This window comes from Sus scrofa, chromosome 14 (genome assembly GCF_000003025.6).
Source record: "Sus scrofa isolate TJ Tabasco breed Duroc chromosome 14, Sscrofa11.1, whole genome shotgun sequence".
Lineage (NCBI taxonomy): Eukaryota > Metazoa > Chordata > Mammalia > Artiodactyla > Suidae > Sus > Sus scrofa.
The window spans coordinates 44,955,127-44,979,953 of record NC_010456.5 but is presented as its reverse complement, the minus strand read 5'-3'; the positions used below and the strand labels follow the sequence as shown (position 1 = coordinate 44,979,953).

General features: G+C 50.5%; 1 long non-coding RNA gene across 1 annotated transcript; it reads left to right on the top strand.

Annotated features, from left to right (window-relative positions):
- Window positions 7,785-14,824, top strand: LOC110256761. The gene is made up of 2 exons (XR_002338707.1): window positions 7,785-7,929; window positions 11,288-14,824. It is a non-coding gene; the product is annotated as an uncharacterized LOC110256761 (long non-coding RNA).

Genomic DNA, 24,827 nt, shown 5'->3' with positions numbered 1-24,827 from the left:
CCCCAGGCTCCCATCATCATAATCAGATGCGTAAAAAATACACATGTGAGGTTTGGGGATTGATTTCCTTTTATAGCACTGGGATTGTATTGCAAACGCTTTTCTCCAACCTTGCTTTTCTCATTCAAAAAACATCTCCTTGGCCCTCCTCCTGAGCTGACTGGTGGCGCTCGGCTCCCTCTTGTCGAGGGCTGTGTAATATTCCACGGCACAGATGCATGCTTATGCCCTCACCATTCCCTGCCCTGAGGGCCTTTGTTTTTTCCTGTCTGATTTTTTGCCACCACACACGATGCTTCAGGGAACATTCTTGAGCACACAGCCTTAAGTGTGTGCATTTATTTCTGTGGGAGAAACTCCCGGGAGGGGGATTTGCTGGGCCCTAAGGCAGATTTTACATTTTTCAGGGATGCAGCACAATTGCTTTTCTAAAAGGCTGTATGTACCCCTTTACAAGTTTTTGGCAGTGATGATTGAGAGGGTATTTTCTCCACAGTTTAGAGAGGGTCAGGAATTTGGGTTTTCCCAGGCTTTCTCTGGATTGGGGGCAGGGATGGGTTAGAGGCAAGATGCAATGATTCCGTTGTTTATTTGATTGATCTCTGCCAGGTTGTGAACTCTGGGAGAGTCTGGTCGATCTTGTTCAGCCATGATGTTTTGGGAGTGGGATACACAGGGGAGGCGCTCAAGAACATTGGTTGAGCGAAAGCGGGGACGAATGGATGGTGGGTGTGTGGGTGGGTGGATGGGTAGGTGGGCTGGTGGGTAAATGTGTGGATGGATGGATGGATGAGTAGGTGAAAGGGTTAGAGATAAGTGAATGGGGCGGATAGAAAGGTGAGTAGATGGATGGACGGGTGGATGGATGGATGGATGGATGGGTGGATGGATGGATGGATGGGTGGATAGATGGATAAATGAGAGCAAGCCATGATTTCTGGAGCTTCCATCTTTCTTCAGCCCTGGGTGTGAACAAATTACAAAAATTAGTACATCATCAGCTCCTCTTACCACACTGAAGAAATGGCAGCAGGACAGGCTGTTAGCAGGGAGCTGGGAAAATGTGTCTGAGAAGAGTTGGTGAGCAGTCCTGGAGGTCACAGCCAGAGAGATCTGGTTCACCTCACCCTGCTGGTGCTGGCTTGAGACTCGGGGTGCAGCACCAGGCAGCCGCTTCCCCAACACCTCCCCTGCCTGGACCCCATGCCCATGGCAGAGAGCTGAGCGTCAGAGATGAGGCTCCTGGTGGAGGGCTTAGCTGCAGAATCAGAGGCTAGAGAGGTGCTTCTTCTCAAGAGTGATAAGAGTGACCTTGCTGTGTGCAAGGGGCTAGGACTTACATCTCATCATACCCATAACAACCACATGGGCAGCTACTCTTATTGCGGTTGTGTCATGGATGAGGACACAGAGGTTCAGAGAGGTTGGGGTACTGGGCTGAGGTCACAGTGAGGAAGTAAGCTGCTGACCAAGCCTCAGCCACCGCCTTTCTCCACTGCTCTTTGCTTCCTTCTCTGAGACCTGCCCCCAACGGCGTCCCATGTCTACAAGAGCAAGTCCAAACTCCTCCCCTTCACATTCTGGCCTCAACCCACCTATTCAGCAGCCCAGATTTTCCCCAAAGAGCCAGGCAGCTCCAGCCTCTTCCTGCCTCTTCTGCCCTCTAGAGGTATGTGATGGGGAAGGGTGGCCACAGAACGAGAAGACTCACAGTCTACTTCTGCCTCAGATGCTTCTTCGCCTCAGTGTCCCCATCTGCAAAACGGGTTTGTGTCTGCCCTTGCAAGGATGCTGTGAGAAACTGCGAGGTGGCTGTGTTCTTGTAAGAAATATTGTCATCCCCAACCTGACCCAATGGAGGCTCACCACCCTGCAGGGGTTTGACTCTGGCTCAGTGAAGCTCTCTGAGTCATTCCTGCTAAGGTCCCGTGGGATCTAACAATGAGACCATGACTCCAAACCTTTCTCCTGGACCGTGCACTCACCTTTTCTTGCCTCTACCTGCGCCCATCCTTCTGACCTCTGACCTTTTCTCTTGCCTCTGTGCTTTTCTCTTTATCTCACCTTGGTTTCAACACCCGAGCATCACTTCGCCGACTGCCATTGGCTGCCCTGTGTAAACACTCTTTCTGGAATCAGCCCAAACGGGGAACTTAGGCTTACACACCTGGATCATTCCAGCACCATTCAAAATAGGACCTGAGCATTTTTTCAGACTTTTTTTCGGCATGGTCCAAGGGATGGAGGGATGAGTGAGAGCTGATTAAGCTCAATATTAGGCAGATTTTTCTGTACTTGAGACGGGGAGTGAGCTCCCTGTCATCAGAAGCATGCAAGCAGATTCCAGACAAATCATTCACATGGCTCCTGGCACCAGTGAAAGGGTTTGACTGGGAGACTTTAAAGGCCCCTCCCTGCTCTGGGTTTCCGGGACTGCAGGCTGGACCCTGGCCAAGATCCCCTCCCACGGAATTGCCCCGAGCCTGATGGCTCTGAGCCTGTTTGTGTTCAGGCTTCTCTCACTCCAGCCAGCGTCACACTGGCTTCTGGCTCCTCAAACCTGTTGGGTTCTGCCAAACACTCTCCCATCCCTGGCCTAGGAGGGCCCCTCCCCTCCTGCCTCCTCCTGGGCCCATCCTGCTTGTGAGGCTGTTGTCCAGGGTTGCTGGGGCAACGCTGGATCTGGGCCCCACTCCGAGCCCACTGACTTTTGGCCTTTTCCACGCTCTTTGGACCCAGCAGCTGCTCCCCCTCCTGTCTGGGCGAGTCCCTTGGGTGGAAACCCATTGATGTGGGTGTTGGCAAGCACCCTGAGCCCACCAGAACTCCAGAGTTTTCCCTCTAGTGCCAGCCAAGGACCTTCCTCCTGGCTGTGTAGGATGGAGTGAAAACCCAGGCTCTGTATCCGGGCTGTCTGGGTTTGAATCCTGCCTCGTCGTCTGCTTTGCTTTAATTCCCCCACCCACCCACCCCCTCCCACCCCCACCCCTCCCGCCGTGGGCATGCTCCACCCGAGAGCCTGGACCCTCTTTGAGCTTATCTGAATATGACAAAGCTTTGCCTTTCAGGGAACCTGGATGGGCCTCGGTGATGGGGGGACGGAACCCACCGAGCCTCCTGCATAAGGCTGATGTTCGCCGTGATTGCTGGGCCCATGTGTTCCCTGAGATCCCCCGGGGGCCCTGTCATTCCTCTCCTGCCCATCACCTGACCCTTGTCCTTCTAAGGCCCCTCTTCCTCCTGGTCCCTGCAGGTACCTGCACCCCTCCCCCATCCTCAGCGAGACAGGGAGACTTACAAGGAGCCCTGGATTGGGAGGTGGAGGATACAGACACCTCCCACTTTACTAAAAATTCCCAGGTCAGCTTTAGGTAAGTCACATCCCTTCCCTGGGCCTCCGGTTCCCATCAAGTCAATGATTTTATTTTTATTTATTTGTTTTCTTTTTTTAGAACCACACCTGCAGCATATGGAAGTTCCCAGACTAGGGGTCCAGTCAGAGCTACAGCTGCCGGCCCACAGCACAGTCACAGCAACACAGGATTCTTAACCTACTGAGAGAGGCCGTGGATTGAACCCGCATCCTCATGGATACGAGTCAGGTTCCTGACCCACTGAGCCACAATGGGAGCTCCTACATCAGTGATTTTAGAGAAGACAAAATCATAGGTAGACCAGCGTGCACAAGAAGAGCAGGGATCTAGAAAATTCTTCCATGGGGGTGAAGGCAGGGGGAGGCAGGGGCAAGGACTCCCTGGTCCCTTTCCCTCAGGCTTCTGTCCCCTGCTTAGAGCCACCTGAGTAATGGGTTCTATGAAGGTGAAGGGGAAAGTTTTCCCGAGCTAAGAGGGACCGGTAAACCGTTGGCGGAGGCTCGAGCGAACTCCTTCCTAGCTTGAGCAGGGCCTTCTGTTAACAATGGGAGGGCCTCTGACCTCACAGGGCGAGTATTTTGGGAGAGACTCTCCTACATCTGGATCAGGGTAGGGGCCAGCTGCCGCTGTTGTCACAAGTGGGGATGGGCTATCAAGCGCCAGGTGGGGGTTGGAGTCGGGGAGTTCTCTTCTCGGCCCCCCCACCCTCCCCTCTCTTTGGAAGACTCTGACCCCTGCAGGAGGATCCTAGGGGCTCAGGCCCCAGGGCAGGCTTTGGACCTTGACTCCCATTCCCGAGCTCTGAGGTCTCATATATAAGTTGGGGGTGACTCGTGGGCCTTCCTGGGAGAGGCCAGGAAGGCAAAATGAGGTCATGCACCAAGACACTCAGGGCCCCACAATGATGGGTGCCTTTCTCCCCTGCACCTGGGGTTCTACCCTCAGTGACTGAACCAGGAAACCTGCACGGGGTGGGGGCAGGGAGGCACCTCCCGGACTCCAGCCTGCGGATTTAGTTCCAGAGCATCTTTCCCAGACACGCATGCTCACTCTCTCAGATACACGTGATCTTGACAGACATCTGGGTTGAGATGGACACAGACACAGAGGACATGGACACCAGCCCCCAGCATGCAGCCTGCCTAAACACACACACACACACACACACACACACTCAATCCAACTCAGCCCAGTGAGTGTATTTTCCTAACTCGGAGAAAGGCAGAAGAGCGCCTCCTGGAATGTCCAGTCTAAGGGAGGAGCCAAACTCTTCAATGAACCCAAAACAAAGCACATAGAACAGACTCATTCCTATGGAGGAAGGGCTGTGATGGACATACCAGGGTTGTGAAGGTGAAGGTCTGTGATGCGTGTTGGGGGAGGGTTATCCCTCGATGGCAGACGGTGTCAGGGAGACCACCCCCCACCCCATACAAGGCCTCATTGCAATCGCGAAGCATGAGAAGGAGCTGGTTGTGGGAGGATACGAGGCGGAGGGGGGCAGACTGTTCCAGAAGAGCAAACCTCCAGGGCACAGGCCGTGAGCAGTGGGCAGATGGTAGGACAAAGTGGTCCTCAGGCTGGGCTGTGGAGTTCAGAGTTTCTTCTACCTGTGATGGGAGCTATCAGGGGAGGTGAGCTTAAAATCTTATCAGAGGTTGTTCAAAGACCCCTACAACCACACACATAACCTCTCCCCCCCACTTCCCTGCTCACACATGTGCACAGTATACTTTGGGGCACACACACATGACCCATCCTTGGGCCACCCATGCAGTACCCATGGGGGTAATATGGGTGTGATGCCCACTGCATTGCACAGGGCACATGGGGGCACACCCACGCCTGGTGCCCCCTGGGGTCCACACTGAGGGGTAAACCGAGCCTCCTGACTTTGAAGCTGGCAAAGGGAGAAGCCGGGATTTGAACTGAATTTCTCTGCAGACGATCCAGGGAGTCTCTCCCCAACCTTGGTCCTCCTGGGACCACCCTGACGTTTTTTGCTCTGTGATTTATCCAATGTCATGCTTCCAATCAACTTTACATGAACTCACTTAAAAAAGATGTTATCCTCACCCTTAGCAACAAGATTCATGACCTCCCAGGATGAAAGTGGTGATATTTTTAATATGTATTAAGACAACTATTTCAGGATTACCAAAAATTAAAAAAAAAAAGTGGGGTTGGGTTTTTTTGTTTGTTTGCCTGTGTGCCACGTACCATACCAGCATCTCTTGGCCACTGGAGTGTTTAAAACTCATTTTGGGACTTGCTGATCTAGTTCAACCATCTTATTTCACAGAGAGGGGCACAGAGAAGGTCAGTGATATGCCCAAAGCCATACAGCAAGCACAGCTCAGGCCTCGGGGCTCCCAGGCCTGGGGGCATCCCTTGTTCCTCAAACACACCTGCAGCAGGAGAGGCAAAGCTCCCCCAGGGGTAGGTCCTGCCTGACCCACAGATGACAGCAGGTGGAGCTTCACAGATGCCATCTCTGTTTATCCTCAGACACATGCCTTTTGGGTCCCACTTTAAAGTTAAGGGAACGGGGGCTCAGAGAGGTGTAGCAGCTCTCCAGAGGACACACAGCAAGGAAGGAGTGGAGTTGGGATTTGAAGCCCAGATCTGGGTGTTGTGCTCAGAGAGAGTGACCGGGCCCTATAGCAGGGATGCTGCTGCCTGGGGTGAGGCTACCACAGACACAGCCAGCTGGGGGCTTTCTGCTTTGGGAGCCCCACCTCCTTTGCTTTCCAGCCCGAACATGGAGGCTGCTGTACCTTTCTGCTTTTTGGAATGGATTTCAATCACAGAGGCCTGTGCTGCAGCTGCATATTTTTAACTCGGAGAAGAATGTCTCGGCCTTTCGGAGCCTCCCGCCGGCCGGTGTACCTCCTTGGGACCAGGAATGCAGCTTGCTTCCTGCCTTCAGTAGCCTCTCGTTTTCTCTCCAGCCCCAGCAGCCCTGTCTTCTCAAGTTGAGACGGCAAAAGGTCTTGGGAATTTTCGTAAAACTCTTAAACCTGGCCATGAGCCAAAGGGAAACGGCTCTGAAAAGGCTGACGCTGTCTGGGAGATGATAGAAATACGGCATTCCTGTGGCAGGCAGTTCTTGAATTTGAATTTACGGGTGAGCAGCAGGCAGGCTCACGAGCGAGAGAGCGGCCGGCTCTACTGGGGCGGGGTTGCGGGGGAGGTTACTTCGCAGCCCCAGAGACACAACGGACGGGAAAGTAAAAGGAATAATCGAATAATCAGGGCTGGTTATGCAGCTTCTGCGGCGGCCAGGGTTGATCCGTCTTGTGCATGAACTCAGCAAACCTCACACACTGGATGAGGTAGTTGTTTTTGTCCGCTACCTCTCAAAGCAGATGTAGAGGCTCAGAGAGGTGTAGCGCCTGGCCTAAGATCACACAGCCAGGAAGCGGTGGAGCTGGTTTTTGAGCCCCGATTTTAGCACTAAGACGCCATTACATACACCTGGACATGCACGCACCCACTTGCACACGCGCAAAATCACAGGAACATCATACATGCTCGGACACAGACACATGCAGACTTGTTCCAGGACCTGAAACCAAAGCACTCACCTGGCCCATTGGAGCAGGGCCAGGACTCTGTCCCCCAGACCCTGGGAGCATCGGCTTCCTTCCGCCCCTTCCTCCTTCTCTCCCCCAGATGTTTGCTGTGGCTCCTGCCAGCTGACCAGATGTGCTCGACGCCCCAGGATGTCTTGGAAACCCAGAGGCTGAGGGCGTGGCCAGATTACCTCCAGATGTCCGTCCAGGTTTAGAGGACCCAGACACCCAAAAGGGACCCATTGCCCTGCAAGGTCACCAGCACTCACCTCTTGGGGACCAAAGCCTAGGGAACTAAGTCTTGTTCTCAGGTACAAGCCCTAAGCCTGAGTCCAGCTGGAAGCCACTGTAGGACTTGGGGCTGAGCTGACCCTCTGCCCTCTCTGAGCCTCGGTTTCCACATCTGTGCAATGGGGACAGCAGGGCCAGCCTGGCCGCACAAGGGTGTCATGGGGACACTTGACACTTAGCATTGAAAGGAATCCCAGAGATATCTAATGCCCAGTTTGCAGATGGGGAAAGTGAGGCCTGCCATCCTGCTGCCAGGTGAGTGGCAAGACTGGGCTTAGACACCAGGTCCTGCAAATCTTGGCTGGATAACTTTTTAGATCTGATGCAACCCACTCCTGCAGCAGCAGCACCTAATAGAAGAAAGGAATGAAAGGATCGTGCTGCCTTCTCGCTAGCTGGCTTGTTCTGACATTTCCTTTATGCCCCAAGATATTTTTTGCTCTGGGATTACTGACCAGCGAGATGGAATTTCTCCAAAAAATGTTTCACTGGCCCCAGTACTCACCCTCTTGATATATTTGCCTCTCCCCATCTCACCCCAGGCTCTTCCACTCAGTTTGGGGATTTCAAGGGCGAGGACATCGCCCACAGCGCTGTGGACCGATGGAGGTTGGCCCTCTGCTCACAAGGAGGCACAGGAAGGCAGAATATCACAGTCTCAGGACTGCGGGCTCCTGTGGGAGGCAGAGGTGAGCGCATATCCCCTGGCCAGCCTCTCACTGGCTGGGTGACCTTGAGCACGTGGCTTGATCTCTCTGAGCCTTGATTTTCTCATCTGTAAAATGGGGATGACCACATTTTGTGAGACTTAAAAAGAACTCACAGATGTACAGCATTCAGAGATGCTGGCACAGGAAGCTCTTGGCTGTTGGATGTTGAGCCTGTTTTGCAGAGAGACAAAGGGGTGCACTGAGATCGCCCGGCTTCACTCAAAGGCCAGTGGCCAGTCAGAGCCCAGGGCGCTGACCCACGGCTTGGCTCTGGCTGCGGGCCAGCCCGCTGGGCGATGTGTGGTGTTGTCCTCCAGGCCTTCCCTCTAGAGCAGACCTCAGGTCCTCTGCAGACACCATGCTTACCTCTGCTAATATCTCTTCTCAGACAAAAATCCTTATAGTTGGTCCCTGTACCACTCACCCAAGCTCAGACCTATAAAAAGTGGACCGGACTGTTATTTTAAGGGCTGTTGCTGTGTTCACCTCAGAGGGTCCCTGCTGGAATTGGCCTCTGGTTCCCATGGCTGGTGACAGAGCTCGGAGCCGGCCTTCAAGGGCAAGGAATAGACAGACGGTGGCAGCTGCTGCCAGGGCTGGGGCGGGGATGAGGGTGGCGGAGGCGGGTAGGGTAAACTTACACTTTGACGAGGGGTGGGTCCTTGCCCTTCTTCTTCTCCCTCCCTCCTCCTTCACCAGCCAGGGCACCTACTGAGTGCCTCCCTGATTATCCTTTTACAGACCAGGAAGCTGCAGCTCAGAGAGGGACAGTGCTTTCCCCAAGGCCACACAGCACAGGAATAAACAGTTCTCATAAACTCCCAGCTCCACAACCCTCCCCTGCTGCCTCTTCTACCTACCTTTCTCCTCTTCCCCTTCCTGCATTCTTTCCTTTCTCCTTCCCCTGCTTCCCCATCTCCTCCCTTTCCCTCCTCTCTTTGTGTTCTTTCTCTGGAAGTCTCCTGACACCTGTCTGAGCCTCAGTGTCTCCATCTGAACAACGGAGCTACTATTCCCTCCCTCAGGCAGAAGCAGAAAAATTCTGTCCTAGAGAAACACACCCAGAGAAAATGGGGCTTATAGTTAATATTATTAATATGCCAGAGACTTGCCCCCCGCCGCCCCCAACCCTGATCTCTGGAGGCTGAGTCTCTCCCAGGGCCTCCCCCACCCTAGGAAGACTCCCAGAGCCAGGCCTGCTTCTCCAGGGAAATGAGGCACGGTGGCCCCTGACCCCAGCCATTGCCCGACCCCCAGACCACAGCCGGCAAGAGGCTAACCCCCTCCCCACTGCCCTGTGCCCCCTCCCTGGTTAGCGAGGCCACCCCCGCCCGCACCCATTCATGTATTTTGTATTATAAAATGACTGCCGTCGTCATGGCAACATAAAAGGAGCCGATCTCATTACTGGGGCCCGGACACATTATTTTCTCCAAGGAATTTCTTCTTTTCATTATTTCTCTCCAAAGGTCAGTTATCCTCTCAGGCAGGGCGGAGGGCTACAGAGCGGGGGGTGGTGGGGGGGTTTGCGAAAGGTGAGCCGGATTCATGGCAGAATTCCCTTGGCGGAATTTACAATCATTTTGCCTTTTTCCCCTGCTCTAACACCGTTGGAGAGGTTTTCTTGCAGCTGAGCAATTCTCTTTAACCCCTGCAGCCCTGGCAGGCAGGCAGGCTGTGCGGGCAGCAGAGTGTGCTGCTCTTGCCTAGCGGCCCTGGGAATCTTCACCCATCTCTGCTTTCTCCAAAGAGTCACCTGAGGCCACCTGATTTTATGTCCTGAAGACAGGGGAATCTGAAATTTGTCCCATTTGCCATGAAGGACTGGGGGGTGGCGGGGGCAGTGCACAAAGATAATTTGGAGTCTTTTTTTCTTAGTCTTCCCACTGGGGGAAAAATACCCTTTCAAAAGTCAATAATAGTGATAATAACAATTTGTATTGCTCTCTGGAATGCAATATAATGATTATGAATTGGTACTAGGAGTTCCCTGGTGGCACAGTGGGTTAAGGATCTGGGTTGTCACTGCTGAGGTTCATGTCATAGCTGTGGCGCAGGTTCAGTCCCTGGTCCTGGAACTTCTGAATGTCATGGGCATAGCCAAAAAAAAAAATTTGGTTATAGAGTCAGACAGGCAGGCCTGGGTTCAAATCCTGGCTCTGTCACTTTCAGGCTGCATGATCTCAGGCAAGCTATTCTATCTCCCTGGGCCTCATCTTTAAAACAAGCTTCTTGCTGGATCCTACCTCACAGGCTTGGGGTGAGGATGGAATAAGCTATGTAAATGTATGTAAATCACTGAGCAGAATGTCTGGTGCATAGGAAGAAATAGATATCGGCATATCTGGAGTTCCCTTTGCGGCTCTGAGGGTTAAGAACTCGACTAGTATTCATGGGATGTGAACTCAATCCTTGGCCTCACTCAGTGGGTTAAGGATCAGCATTGCTATAAGCTGAGATGTAGGTCACAGATGTGGCTCGGATCTGGCATTGCTGTGGCCATGGTGTAGGCTGGCAGCTGCAGCTCCGTCTCAACCCCTAGCCTGGGAACCTCCATATGCCGCAGGTACAGCCCTAAAAAGAAATAAATATATTGGTTTATCTATCTGTCTATCTATCTATGCCCATTACTGTGTGTATCAGTTATCTACTGCTGTGTAATAAATCGTCCTAAGATTTAGGAGCATAAAACAATAATCATTTACTATCTTTCATAGCTTCTGTGAATTAGGAATGTGGGAGCTGCTGGGTTGGGTGGTTCTGGCTCAGGATTTCTCTTACTGTTGCAGTCATGTGTTTGGGACCATCATCTCTGGAGTTTTGACTGGGACTGGAAAGTCTAATTCCAAGGTGGCTCACTCATGGCTGGTTAGGGGTCAGGGACTCTAGTACCTCTGCTCTCCACATGGGTCTATCCTTAAGGCTGCTTGAGCCTCCTCACAAGATGGTGGTTGGCTTCCCCCAAAAGGAGTTATCCAAGAAGCTATGATGGCTTTTAAGACCCAGCCTAAGAAGTCACACAGCATTGTACCCACCATATTCTCTTGATCCTACAGGCTAGCTCTGATTCAGTGAGGGAAGGAACTACACAAAGGCATGAATAGCAGAAGCCAAGGACAATCCGGGGGCTTCTTGGAGGCTGGGTACCCCACCCCACACCTCCTTTACATAGATGATCTCATTTCCTCTTCATAATGCGTATCAGGCTGATTCCCATTTTATAGAGGAGGAAGGTGGGGCTCTGATAAGGAAAGTGACTTGTCCAAGGCTTGAGGACTAACCAACCAGTATGCTTCCAGGCCTGGTTTCCTGATCCTGCTCTTTCTCTTGGACCCAGTCCTTAGGTTGGTTGGATTCTGCTGGTCTGAAGGCATGGAGATCGCCTGGGAAGAGAAAACCTGGGGCAGCCCGCGTCTACATGGCAGCTGGTCAGGGCAGGACAGTGCACAGACCCTCAACAAGTGAAGCCAGTCAAAACACTTCCCCTGACAAAACCAGTGGAATAGTGTGTTTGTAAAACCGATGGCGTTTTTGTTGACAGGCAAATGTCTACATCGCATGGCAACAAACGGCTGGAAGATGCAAAAATGCAGTCAATCATCAGGGATTTCTTTTCCCGCCTCTCTTTAAAAAAGAAAAGCTCTCCCACCACCATACAGGATGAGTGATGTCTGCATGGTGTTTGAAGATCTTCCTCCCTGATCAAGCAAGTTCCTGAGGCTCAGTCTGGAGACCCAGGGGCAGCCCAAGTCTGACTGAACCAAACAGGGCAGGGTTGTCAGGATCTTCTCAGGAAGTGGGGATTGGCTCTGAATTTCCCACTGACTTTGAGAAATGCAGCATTCTTCAAACTCTGATGTGCTTAGAACCTCCTGTATTAGCTGGTGAGAATGCAGATAGCCAGGCCTCAGCTCCAAGATTCTGATTCGGCAGTTTGGGGAGAATGGCCCCAGGGCACCAGTATTTTTAATACCCGTTTACCACTTCCCAGAGATGCTGATCTGGGTGTTTCTGGGGCCACTCTGAAAAACACACAGTATTGAGCAAAGACTCTATGTCTGCCATTCCCTTGACCCAGCATCCTCCTGGTCATGCATCTGGGCTCCGCTGGGCTAGGTCTCCAAGAAGCCATCTCTGGCTCTCTCTCCTGGGATAAATCATCCTTGTAACGATCCTATTTCTACCCTCCCACCCCACCCTCCCATTTTTTCCCGGCTCTGTCTTTTAGAGCCACACAAGGGATGTCTGATGTTTGATTCCTCTACCTGATAGCAGTCTTTTCAATTCGTAAGCCTTTGGTTCATTTGTTCATTCATTCATTTATCGAGTCTTATGGAACACCTACTGCATGACAGTGGCTGGGGAGAATAGCATGTACAAAGGTCCTGGAGCAGGTAAGGCCAGGGAGTGTTCAAGGCATGGGCAGAAGGCCTATGTGGCTAGAGTAGAGTGAGTGAAGGCAGAGACCATGGGATAGCCGGAGGCTATGACAGAGTTTGGTCTGTATTCTGAATCTGATGGGAAGATTTTGGAGGGTGTTATGGTTAGAGTTTAAAGAGTTCAAAGGAGAGCATTCTTTGGCTCAAATATCTTTTGGCAGGCAAAGCAATATAATTTTACCCATTTCCTGGGAAACTTCCAGTAAATGTGGCCATTGCTATTGAATATGACTTAGACCTTAGATGCTACCTCCTCTAGGAAGCCTTCTTTGCTTTTGATCTGGTAGCTTTAGATGCACCTCCACCAAAGTATTGGTGATGGTAATACCATAATATACTAATATTTGTGGAATTGTCACACCCCAGCCCATTTTTCAGGATGGCAGACCCCATGCAGGTTCAAACTTGTCTTCCATCTGTGTCTCCTCAGAAGCTTCCTTAACCTTCCCCTGCCTCAGTTTCTCCTAATGGGTTACTGTGATGCCTGGCAAGAGGATGTCCATGATGGAGTTCCCTTCGTGGCTCAGCGGTTAACTACGATCCAGAAGGATGCGGGTTCGATCCCTGGCCTTGCTTAGTGGGTTGAGGATCTGGCATTGCCATGAGCTGTGGTGTAGGTCACAGACATAACTTGGAACCCACATTGCTGTGGCTCTGGTGTAGGCTGGCAGCTGCAGATCCTATTTGACCCCTAGCCTGGGAACTTCCTTATGCCCCAGGTACAACCCTAAAAAGAGAAAAAAAAGGGGGTGCCCACAAACTGCTCAGCAAGGGCATGGTACACAGTGATGCTGCTAGGTTGGCTGGACTTTTATATTAGAGGATATCTGTTGGATGATGGGTTGGGGGGAAACCCCCACTCTACCCACTGCCCAATGTCTAACAGGAGTTTGGCTCATCTAACTCTCCAGCATTGGCTAGGGATGTGTTTAGATTTGCCCTTTGGCTGTTTTTTCAATTTCTCAGATTTAATGTTGGCAGGATACACTCATACACTTTGGGGGTCCATGTAGGAAGTTATGGCCCCCTGGCCCCCTTATGGTGAGACAACTGAAAGGAGCTGGGAGGGGGTCTAGGGCTGGGGAGTAAATGACTTCTGGGGCTTGATTCCCTGGTTGAAAGTGTAGGATGACATGTCCCCTGGGAGCGGACAGAGTGCAGAACATTTAGTCTCCAACGTGATGTCCAGAGCTTGGTTTGCTCTATATCCATCTGTCCATCCATTGGAAAAATATTCACCAAGCCCTGACTGTGTTTGGCACTGAGGACCCAGTAGTGAACCATGCAGACACCATCCTGCTCTCTCCTTCCTCTCTCTTGCACCAAATTTCCAGACCCCTTGTAGCATCATCTGTATCACCATCCTTCTCCTCCTTTCCTTTCTCTAACTGGCAACTACGAATTATGCAACTACTAAGATAAAATGTATAGTGATTAAGGGTATAATCTCTGGATTAGGAGGGCCAGGCCTTGAATCCCACCTCTGCCACTAGATATGTGGCCTCGGACAAGTCCCTTTCCTGCCCTGAGCTTTGCTTTCTCTATCTCTAATGTCAGAGGGTTATTCTGAGGTTCAGTAAGATAGACTTTGGCAATGTCATCTATTTCAATACTAATGGGGTGAATCTGGGACACTTTAGAAGCCAGGAAGAAACTTGCTCTTCCTAGTAGTAGAGCTCCTGATGACTTGCTAAGAGCAGGTGAAGAGCTGTGAACAGTGGCTTTCATTTTATTTAGTCATCAGAGGAACTTTGCAAGAATGCGTCTCACGTATGTATTGCTGAGGAGGAATCAAGGCACAGGAACAAGTAATTTCATGAAGTGTGCATCTGAGCCTTCTCTCCTGAGACCAAGCTGCACTCCCATTGGAGTCTACAACATTCTTGGGACCACAAACTTCTGGTTCCTAAGAACTTTTGCTGGATGGATCTTGTTAACTGCCCTCTCTGCTCCTTAGTATTCCTGCCAGGCCTATCTGGCTGAGAAGCCCCATTCATTAGACAGTTGTATTCATAATCCAGATACTTCTTCCAGGTAGTTTTTTTGAGGGGGTTTTAATGGATGTTGAGAATTTGTTCTCATTAAAGCCCTGGGAAACATGAGCTTTGGTCCTAGAGCATTTGGCTTATGCTTAACACCATAGACGCTAAAATTTGCTTCTTTTTGATTTAGTCTCTTGCTAGCTTGAAGGACTGGATTTTATAACAGGTCAATTTCAGACCATTTGATATTGATATATGAAGATCCTTAGGGATTATTGAATGCATTTTTCATCCAGCTGCGATAGTATCATATAAGGAAAATGGGATTGACTGTTAAGTACAAATTGAAAAAGACATGGTCATTTAAGATAACTCCTTATCTGTATACAAGGAAATAGTATCAGGGAAATAGACCACCAGTTGACAGAAATAAATTTCACCTTGGGTTCCTCCTCCACATGCCTCCTTCACTGCTGTTCACACTCGTCCGGGATTATTCAATTATTCTGAGAGCCCTTTCCTGGAGCCCTGTTAGAGGATGCATCCGCAGGAAGAAGAGAATTAATTCTCTACTGCTTTATTCTGGAAGGAAGTGTTGGATAGAGGCTCTGGGTCCATTCAGAGAGAAGGCCTTGGGGACTTTGGAATAGGGCAGCTTCAACCTGGAACGTGGCTGGTCTCCCCAGCAGAGCCCCTGACAGTGCGCTAAGAGCAGCAGAAGAGCTGAGAACAATGATTCCATACCTTTCTTTTCATCCACTAGGCTTACTCATACGACCACTGGAGTGGTCTCAGCCAAGCAAGGCCCCCATCCAGGTGACATCCAGCCCTGGAAATTTTCCTGAATTTTACTCAAGCAGAGTGGGTTTGAAGGTCACTTGGAAAATCTGCCAGATTCCCAAATATCCCCTTCACTGTGTGAAGGGTGGCTGGGAACTTGTGACTGGTCTCCTGGAGGTCAGTGCATGGACCTACCTCTGCTCCTACAATTCCTGTGGTGGAGACTGGAGGGAGAGGGCTGCTGCTTCCTCCTCCTTGAGTCCCATCTGCAAGGATGTTGGCTGGGAGATGTGTGCTATGCTGGGACCTTCCAGGCCTGTGGAGTCCAGAGAAGGACAAGCCTTGGGGCAGGTGTCTGCCTTACCCTCAGGTGAGCAGGGGCCAGGCCCCAGTCTGGCTCCCCTCACCCCCAATGGGAGTCGACCTCAGAAATTCCCCTGAGTTCACTGAGGAAAGGGCTTTCAGAGCCCCAAGAAAGCCAGGTGATCTTAGGCCTAAAAGTGAGACCTCTCATGAAGGTTTCCTGAGGACCTACTGTGTGTCAGATGAGCCACTGCCAGGAAACTCTGAGACTGGTGTGATAAGAATTGGACCAGTTATATGCAAAATGTTGTTAGAACTCACAGCAAGCTAAGCATCACCTCCCCCAGGTTACAGCTGAGGAAACTGGTTAGAGTCTGGTTAGAGTCTGGCTAGAGGTTGTGGGTGTTAAGGACACCTCACCTCTGAGGGTCAGAGACAGAAAGTAACTTGAGTAAATCACATAGATAAGTTAGTGGAGGAATAAGAATTTAAATCTGGGTTTGTTTGACTCCAAAAGAATCTACCCGTTCATCCCTTTATCTGCTCATTCATCCACCCATCTCTCCTCCCTTTCTTCCTCCCTCCTCCATCCCTCCCTCTCTTCTTCCCATCCATCCATTTATCCATCCATCCAGTGTTAATCAAGCATGTGCCAGGCAATAAACATCATTAATCATTATGAGTGATGTCCTAGGGATCAGAAGGGACCCCAGGGAGGTTCCCAGGCCCACAGCATCCTGGGTCTGACCACAGTCACCATGACTGGATACTTGGACCATGCTGGAGCCACTGATCCAAGTTTGCCAGCAGGAGGCAGGAGGTAACAAGCTACTTATGGGGTGTCTCCCACCCAGCATGGGGACCAGGGTTGGATGGAGTGGGGTGTGTGGGGAGTGGGGTGGGGAGGCTGGCAGAAGGAATTCACTCCCCCAGAAGACCACAGGCAAATTCTTTCCTAGCCTGTAATTACATTCTCTCCGTCAATATGCAGGGGGCACTGAGACAACTCCTCCTGCGTCCTATGAATCATAGTACTCAATTTTTTGGTACTAATAAAATGCAGCTCTCTGGGGGATGGCCTGGGATGGTGGCCACGGGGGCCAGACTGTATGGTTCAGGGCATGGCGGCAAGGATAGGGGGATGGCTGATGTGGCACTCTTGGGAGATAGCAGCATCTCAAGAGGCTCCAAGCCCTCACTGGGGAAGGGACCCCAAATCCAGAAAAATGAGCCTTAATTCCACCCACAGGCTGGGCCATGACCACTGGTGACACCTGGGAGGTCCAGGCCATTGGCAGCACCAGGGTTGGACAAAGAGGCTGATGAGTCTGAGCTGGTTAGAGTCTGGCTAGAGGTTGTGGGTGTTAAGGACACCTCACCTGTGCCTGGAATCTGTGCAAACTCACCTGGGAGGTCCCATCCTGTCTGTGCCTTCCCAGAGTCTTTCCTTTGCAGACAGTGAGCTTTTCAAAGCATTCATGAGCTCAGCTCCTCTGATGCTCACCCCACCCTGAGAAGGAAAGCTGGACCCCTCATCACCCTTGGCCTCCAGGTCCTTCAGGTCTTGCAATGCTGCCCTCGCCCCCTCCATCCGAGACACTTGCCTTGTCTCTGTTCCACAAACATGCTAAGCCAATAGAAAGTTAGACTTAATTGACATTTTCAGGACATCATATCCAAAAAAATCAGAATGTACATTCTTCTCAAGAACACATGGAACATTCTCAAGGATCGATCACATACTGGGGCACAAGACTAACCTCGACAAATTTAAGAGTATAGAAATTTTATCAAGCATCTTCTTTGACCACAATGGCATGAAACTAGATGTCAACCACAGCAAAAGAAATGAGAAAAAACTAACTACATGGAGACTAAACAACATGCTGCTAAAAAAAAAATGGGTCAATGAGGAAATCAAGAAGGAAATTAAAAAATACCTTGAGACAAATGATAATGAAGACACAACCACTCAAAATCTATGGGATGCCACAAAAGCAGTGTTTGGAGGGAAATTCATAGTGATACAGGCCTACATCAAAAAAGAAGACAAATCTCAAATCAACAACTTAAACCACCACCAAAATGAATTAGACAAAGAAGAATAAACAGGAATTCCCATTATGGCTCAGTGGTTAACGAATCTAACTAGGAGCCATGAGGTTGTGGGTTTGATCCCTGGCCTTGCTCAGTGGGTTAAGGATCCGGCGTTGCCATGAGCTGTCGTGTAGGTCACAGACTCGGCTTGGATTCTGTGTTGCTGTGGCTCTGGCATAGGCTGGAGGCTACAGCTCCCATTGGACCCCTAGCCTGGGAACCTCCATATGCTGCGGGAGCAGCCCTAGAAAAGGCAAACAAACAAACAAAAAAAACCCCTAAAGCCAGCAGAAAGGAAATCATAAAGATCAGAGAGGAAATCAATAAAATAGAGATTCAAAGAACAATAGAAAAAAAATCAGTAAAGCCAAGAGCTGGTTCTTTGAAAAGTAAACGAAATTGACAAACCTCTGGCCAGACTCACCAAGAAAAGGAGAGGAAAAAAACCAAGTAAATGAAATAAGAAATGAAAAAGGAGAAATCACACCAGATAGTGCAGAAATATAAAAAACCATGAGAGAATACTACGAATAATTATATGCCAACAAATTTGACAACCTAGAAGAAATGGACAACTTTCTAGAGACTTACAGCCTGCCAAAACTGAATCAAGAAGAAATAGATCAACCTAACAGACTGATCACTAGAAACGAAATTGAATATGTAATGAAAACACTTCCTACCAATGAAAGTCCAGCACCAGATGGTTTCACAGGCGAATTCTACCAAACATATAAAGAGGAAATTATACCCATCCTCCTTAAACTTTTCCAAATGATTGAAGAAGAAGGAACACTCCCAAGACATTCTATGACACCACCAACACCCTAATACTAAAACCAGACAAAGATACTACCCCCCCCAAAAAAAAAGAAGAAGAGAGAACTATAGGTCAATATCTTTGATGCATATAGACGCAAAAATTTTCAACAAAATTTTAGCCAACTGCATGCAACAACATATAAAAAAGATCGTATACCATGACCAAGTGGGATTCATCCCAGGTGCACAAGGAGGGTTCAACATGCACAAATCAATCAATGTCATACACCACGTTAACAAAAGAAAAGTAAAAAAACCGCATGATGCTCTCAATAGATGCCAAAAAAGCATTTGATAAAGTCCAACATCCATTCATGACAAAAACTCTTACCAAAGTGGGTATAGAGGGACTACACCTTAACGCAAACATGCTGAGCTTGCCTGGGCCTCAGGGGTTTTGCATGTACTCTCCTGGCCCCTGGAAAGTCCTTCCCCTGACCTTCGCATGACTGTCTCCTGCTCAAACCTCCCCTTCTCGGAGATTCCCTCATCACCACCCCGCCAACCACTCCTGCTCCATCACCTTGTTTTACTGTGGAATTTTCTCCTTTATGTGTTTATTGGTTTAACATCCAGTTTCCTTACAGGAGAGCGAGCTGAGCCTCTCACATTCACAAGAGCCCTTCTGGCACTCAGAACAGCGCCCCCAGAAGCAGAGCTCAGTAAGTCCTGGTGATGGGACTGAGTGTGTTCTCAGATACAGACGATGATGCAGGAGGTCCAGAGGAGAAGGAAAAATTGAATCCAGCATGGTGGGCACTGCTCCTGGCCCCTGCTCTGGAAGGTCCCACACTCTGCCAGGCTCAGCACAGCACCTTTGTTTGGTTTGTTTTGTTTTTTCTTTTTTCTTTTTAGGGCCCTACTTGCGGCATATGGAGGTTCCCAGGCTAGGGGTCGAATCAGAGCCACAGTTCATGGCAACGCCGGATCCTTAATCCACTGAGCAAGGCTAGGGATGGAACCAGGAACCTCGTGATTCCTAGTTGGATTCGTTTCCGCTGCACCACAATGGGAACTCCTGCATAGCACCTTTGTAAGGTGGGGCCGAATTGAGGTGGAGAGGGTCTGACTCTATGGACTGAGGTGTGGGAGGAGGGCCAGGCTGGGCTCACCCAGGTGTGTAGTAGGGGTGGGGCCAGGAGCAGGGAAGGCAGGGCCCAGCCACACAGAAGTGTGGGGACAGAGCCCAGTGCACCAGGATCATGCTGCGGCCCCTGCCTGGGCTGGCATGTCTTATCCACTCCCTTCCAGCCTGGAATCCTCGAAGGGCCCAGGTGCTGAGTCGCCATAGCAGCCAAAGGGGCAAGAGGCCTTCTGGAGCCCAAACAGGTGAGGTCTGGGAACCCAAGGCTGGCCCATCCACCAACGACATCCCCTAGGACCTGGGGATTTCAGAGCTGGAGCTACCTTACGGGTCCTACAACTGATGGGTTTCTAAACCGTGGGTGCCCTGGAAGACAGAGGCTGCGGGCCAGGACCCTGATTTATCAAGGCCATCTCCATGTTTACCTGACACACATCATGGATGGGAGAACATTCTATTTGTAAAATGAGCTCTGTGGTTTTAATCTTTATTTTATTTCTTTATATATGGGCTGCATCTGCTGCATGCCGAAGTTCCTGGACCAGGGATTGAAACTGTGCCACAGCAGTGACCCCAGCCACTGCAGTGACAATGCCAGATCCTTAACCGCTATGCCACCAGGGAATTCCTCTATCTCTGTTTCTTTTTTTTTTTCTTTTTGTCTTTTTGCCTTTTTTAGGGCTGCTCCCATGGCATATGGAGGTTCCCAGGCTAGGGGTCTAATGGGAGCTGTAGGCGCTGGCCTACGCCAGACCAACAGCAATGCCAGATTCGAGCTGCACCTGTGACCTACACCACAGCTCACGGCAATGCCAGATCCTCAACCCACTGAGCGAGGCCAGGGATCAAACCCAAAACCTCATGGTTCCTAGTCAGATTCATTAACCACTGAGCCAAAACGGGAACTCCTATCTCTGTTTCTTAATTAAACTTTTCCGTTGGCGATCACTGGAGGTTCACATGCAGTTGTATGAAATACTAGAGTGAGATCTCATGTCCCCTTATACCCAGTTTCCCCCAGTGATGACCTCTTGACAAAGTCTAGTGCAGCATCACAACACAGATACTGACATTGACAGTCAGGATGCAGAGCATTTCTATCACCACACCCATCCTTCCTGTTGCCCCTTTATAGTTGCACCCACTTCCCTCCCAGCCCACCTCCTCCTTAGCCCCTGGCCACCACCTATCTGTTCTCCATCTCCATAACTTGACTGGCTTAACCATGGTATCTAGAAGGATTTACACAGGATATAAGTTTTTGAGATTTTCTTTTTTGACTTAACAGAATCCTCTAGAGATTTATCTGGGCTGTGTGTCTCCATAATTCCCTCTTTATTAGGGCTGTGTAGTATTCCACTGGATGGATGTACCACAGTTGGTTGATTCACTCATACCTGTGGAAGGACATCTGGGTTGTTTCCAGTTTGGAGCTATTAGGAATGAAGTTGTGGTAAATGTTCGTACACAGGTGTTTGTGCAAACTTAAGCCTTCATTTCTCTGGGATCAGTGCCCAGGGGAGAAACTGTGGGTTGTATAGCAGTCTTTACTTTTGGAAGAAACTGCTAGTCTGTTTTCCTCATTTTACTCTCTCATCAGCAATGTCTGAGTGATCTGTTTTCTCCTCCTTCTCACCAGCATTTGGTGGTGTCACTGTTTTTTATTTTAGCCATTCTGACAGATGAGTAGTGATATCTCATTGTGGTCTGAATTTACAGTTTCCTAGTGGCTAACAACCTCTTGCTCTAGGGTTTAAAAAAAGAAAATGTTTTGAAGTTCCCATTGTGGCTCAGTGGATTAAGAACCTGACATAGCCTCCATGAGGATGAGGGTTTAGTCTCTGGCCTTGCTCAGTGGGTTAAGGATCCAGCATTGCTGTGAGCTGTGGTGTAGGTTGCAGACACAGCTCAGTTCTCTCGTTGCTGTGGCTGTGGCGATGGCCAGCGGCTTCAGCTCCGATTGGACCCATAGGCTGAGAACTTCCTTATGCTGTGGGAGCAGCCCTAAAAAGACAAAAAATAAAAATAAAAAGTTTGAGCCACTATTAGGTCCTATTGGCCCATTTCACAGGTGAGAAAAATGGAAGCCTAGGGATTGAAACAGACTTGCCTAGCTATGGCTGGATCTCTCATGCTCCATCCTGAGTCCTGGTCACCTCCTCTTAAGGGAGCTTAAAAGGATGCTTGCTTACTTGGAGGTGTGGCTGCTACTATTTTGAGGCTCTAACAAATGTGTTTGTGCTTTCTGGGCCATATCCTGTCACTAGGTATCTTTGTCCATTTGGAAGGCTCACCATGGGGGACGCCGAGTTGCCACAGCAGAGCTTTGCCGGAGGGCCACTGGACCACAGCATGGGACATGTCATCTTTACAGATCTGGAGCCCTCGTCAGCTGCCCTGAGTATGATGTGGGATCTTGCCAGTGAGGGGGCTGCTGGACCCTGACTCCTCTGAGGGATGGGGGAATAAGGGTGAGTCACTAACTTCTACCCTGAGAAAAAAAGACGGCCACCAGTGAGGTCTGAGGTGATAGTTGGCCGGGTCGAGCCCCAGGTCTGCAGAGAAGCTCCCAGCGTTGCCCTCCACCTCCCACCCTTGCAGCCCCCTCACCCTCTATCCCCCACCTCAAAACTCTCCACTCACAAAACATCTTCTCCCTCCTTGGCCTCCCAGATCTGTTGTGTCTTATTTTATCTTATTTTATTTTTGGAGAAAGCAGCATCCAGGAGACCTAAGAACAGGAAAATCACAGCATCTGTGAAGGAACGGTGGCTGCAAAGAGAACACAAATTTTTTTTTTTAAAGCATGGTAATAAATGCTATTCAGAAAAAAAAAAGAAGAAGAAAGAAATAAAAAAGAAAAAAAGAAAAAGAAAAACCCACCCCACAATCTCTGAAAAACACAGCCCATTGAAATGACAAGCTGAAAATCATTCGCTAAGCGCCGAAACCAGTCCCTTTGTCCCCCAAATCCTTCTGTTGACAGTTACCTTTCAATCCTGCAATTGTGCAGAAAGGGCTGATTTTTATTCAATGTTCTATTCACCCTGCGTATTAATGAAAAGGGGGAAGGAAAAAAAAACTTGTAAGAATGGTGTTTAATAGGCTGATGGACAAGCCGTCTGGATCCGCCAGCCGAGGCCCTCTTATCAGTGGCTCACAGTGGGGCTGACGCAGGCGCCCTGTCCCAGTTCAACTTGGCATGCCCGCCCGGTCTCTTGGTCCCTGCAACGGAAACCTTGGGCTTGATGGATGGATTGATTGATTATTATTATTACTTTTTTAAAAGGGCTTGATGACCTTTCCTTCTTACCAGGGAGGAAGGGACAGACCAGGTCATGACTTGACCCCATGATTCAGACATGCACCGAAGCGTTAACTGAGCATCTGCTGTGTGCTGAGGGCTGTGTGGATGCTGGAGTCCTGCCCGGACAAAGCAGACAACGCCCTGATGCAGGGAGCTTCCAACTGGGACAGAGATCAGCCAACCAGAGATTTTTGCCCTAGCTGGGCCAGATGTCAGGAAAGGGGGGCCCCCACTGACTCTGGGGAGACTGACCGAACACCCCAAACTGTTTTCTCCAGGTGCCCCTAAGGCAGAAGGGCCTGACAACCATCTGGCCCTATCTTCACACCAACGGGCTGTGCTTTGGCATCATTGCACTTGCTGGGATCTGGAGGTTCAGCAGAGGAATCTCCCTGGTCAGTTCTGCAGGGGATGCTGAGACTGGGCTAAAGGTGGGGCACTAACCTGAGTTTGATTCTTGACTCTTTCATGCACTTCCTGGGGGGCCTTGGGCAAGACCATTCACTTCTCTGAGCCACTGCTTCCTAGACTATCACTTGGGGGAGGATATGAGAGATTGGCTATTATAGACGGACTGCTTCCCCTTTCCCAAATTCATACGCTGAAGCCCTAAGCCCCCATGTGGTCGTTCATGGGCCTTTGAGAAGTGATCAGCTTGTGAGGGCAGGGCTCTGTTCTGATGGGGTGAGAGCCCTTAAAGAAGAGACCCCAGAAAGCACTCTTCTCCCCCACTGCTCCTCTTACCCCTTCCTCCCCAGTGTGAGGATACTATGAGAAGGTGGCTGTCTGTAAGCCAAGAAGAGAGCCCTTCCCAGAACCCAACCAGGCTGGCACCTCGATCTTGGACTTTCAGCCTCTAGAACCGTGGGACAATAAAATCATATTGTTTAAACCACCTGGTCTATGGTGCTTTGTTGGGGCAGCCTAAATGGACTAAGACAGGAGAAAGTGAGGTTGTGCATGCAATGAACCTGGCCTGTCCCCACACCTCCTCCCTCCCTCCCTCTACCCCTTTCCTTGTTGTCTTTCATGGATTCTGGAATTCCAAGAGTGGTGCTGGGCTGGTTCGAGGTGGAGAGAGAACTCAAGAAGCAGAGAGGAGTCGAATGCAAAGGATGAGCTTATGACAAGGAAACCTACTCCCTGGCTGGGTGGTGAGCTCCCCGCCCCCGCAGGGGTACAAGCGGAAGCCGGATGACAGCTTGGCCAGGATGTTCTAGTGATGAGGGACTTGTCCTTGCCTGCCAGCCAGCCTACTTGCCTGGACTGAAGACCAGATGTGCACTGGCCTGGCAGGCCTGTTTTGCCCCCCACGTGCCATGCCCAAGCCTCAGGCCCCACACCCAGGGGTCATCCTGGAACCCCCTCCTTCTCTCCACCCCACACCCAGTCCTTGGGCGAGTCCTGACAACTGCCTTTAACACATCCCGAGCCGGCCAGCTCTTCTCCCTGTCCCCTTCTATCCGGCACCTGCAGTGGCCCGGTCACAGGGGTCTCTGCTTCTCCCCTGGGTGCCTCCAGCTTTTCCTCTTCACCAAGCAGAGGGTAGCCTTGCCTCCATTTGTCTGACCTCCCTGGGTCTGCTCTGAACTTTCCAATGGCTTCTGCCATGGAGCCCCCATCACAGCCCAGCCCCTGTCATATCGTCTCCTCCTGGCCCATATCACTGCCCTCCGTTCCTCCACTGCCCTCGAATTTTTGCTGTTTCCTGAACATGCCAACTGTGTTCCTTTGGGCTGGGCTGTTCCCTCTGCCTGGGACTGCCGTCTCTCCATCCAGGCTCCTGCTGTAACACTCCCTCCTTTAAGGCTTTCCCTGGCCCCGCCTGCGCCCTCATCACTGTCTTCCCGTTTTACTTTTCTCCTTGGCACATGTCAGCATTTCATACTATATCATGTATTTGTTCCATTCATCGTCATCTGCCTCCCATGCTGGCCTTGAAAGCAGGGACTGGGTCTACCTGGCTGCCACAGTGTCCCCAGATGGACTCACAGGTGGCCTCCCCATCTGCAGTGGGGCCGACCCTGGACCTCATCCCAGGACTTGTACCCACCAACCTCCTG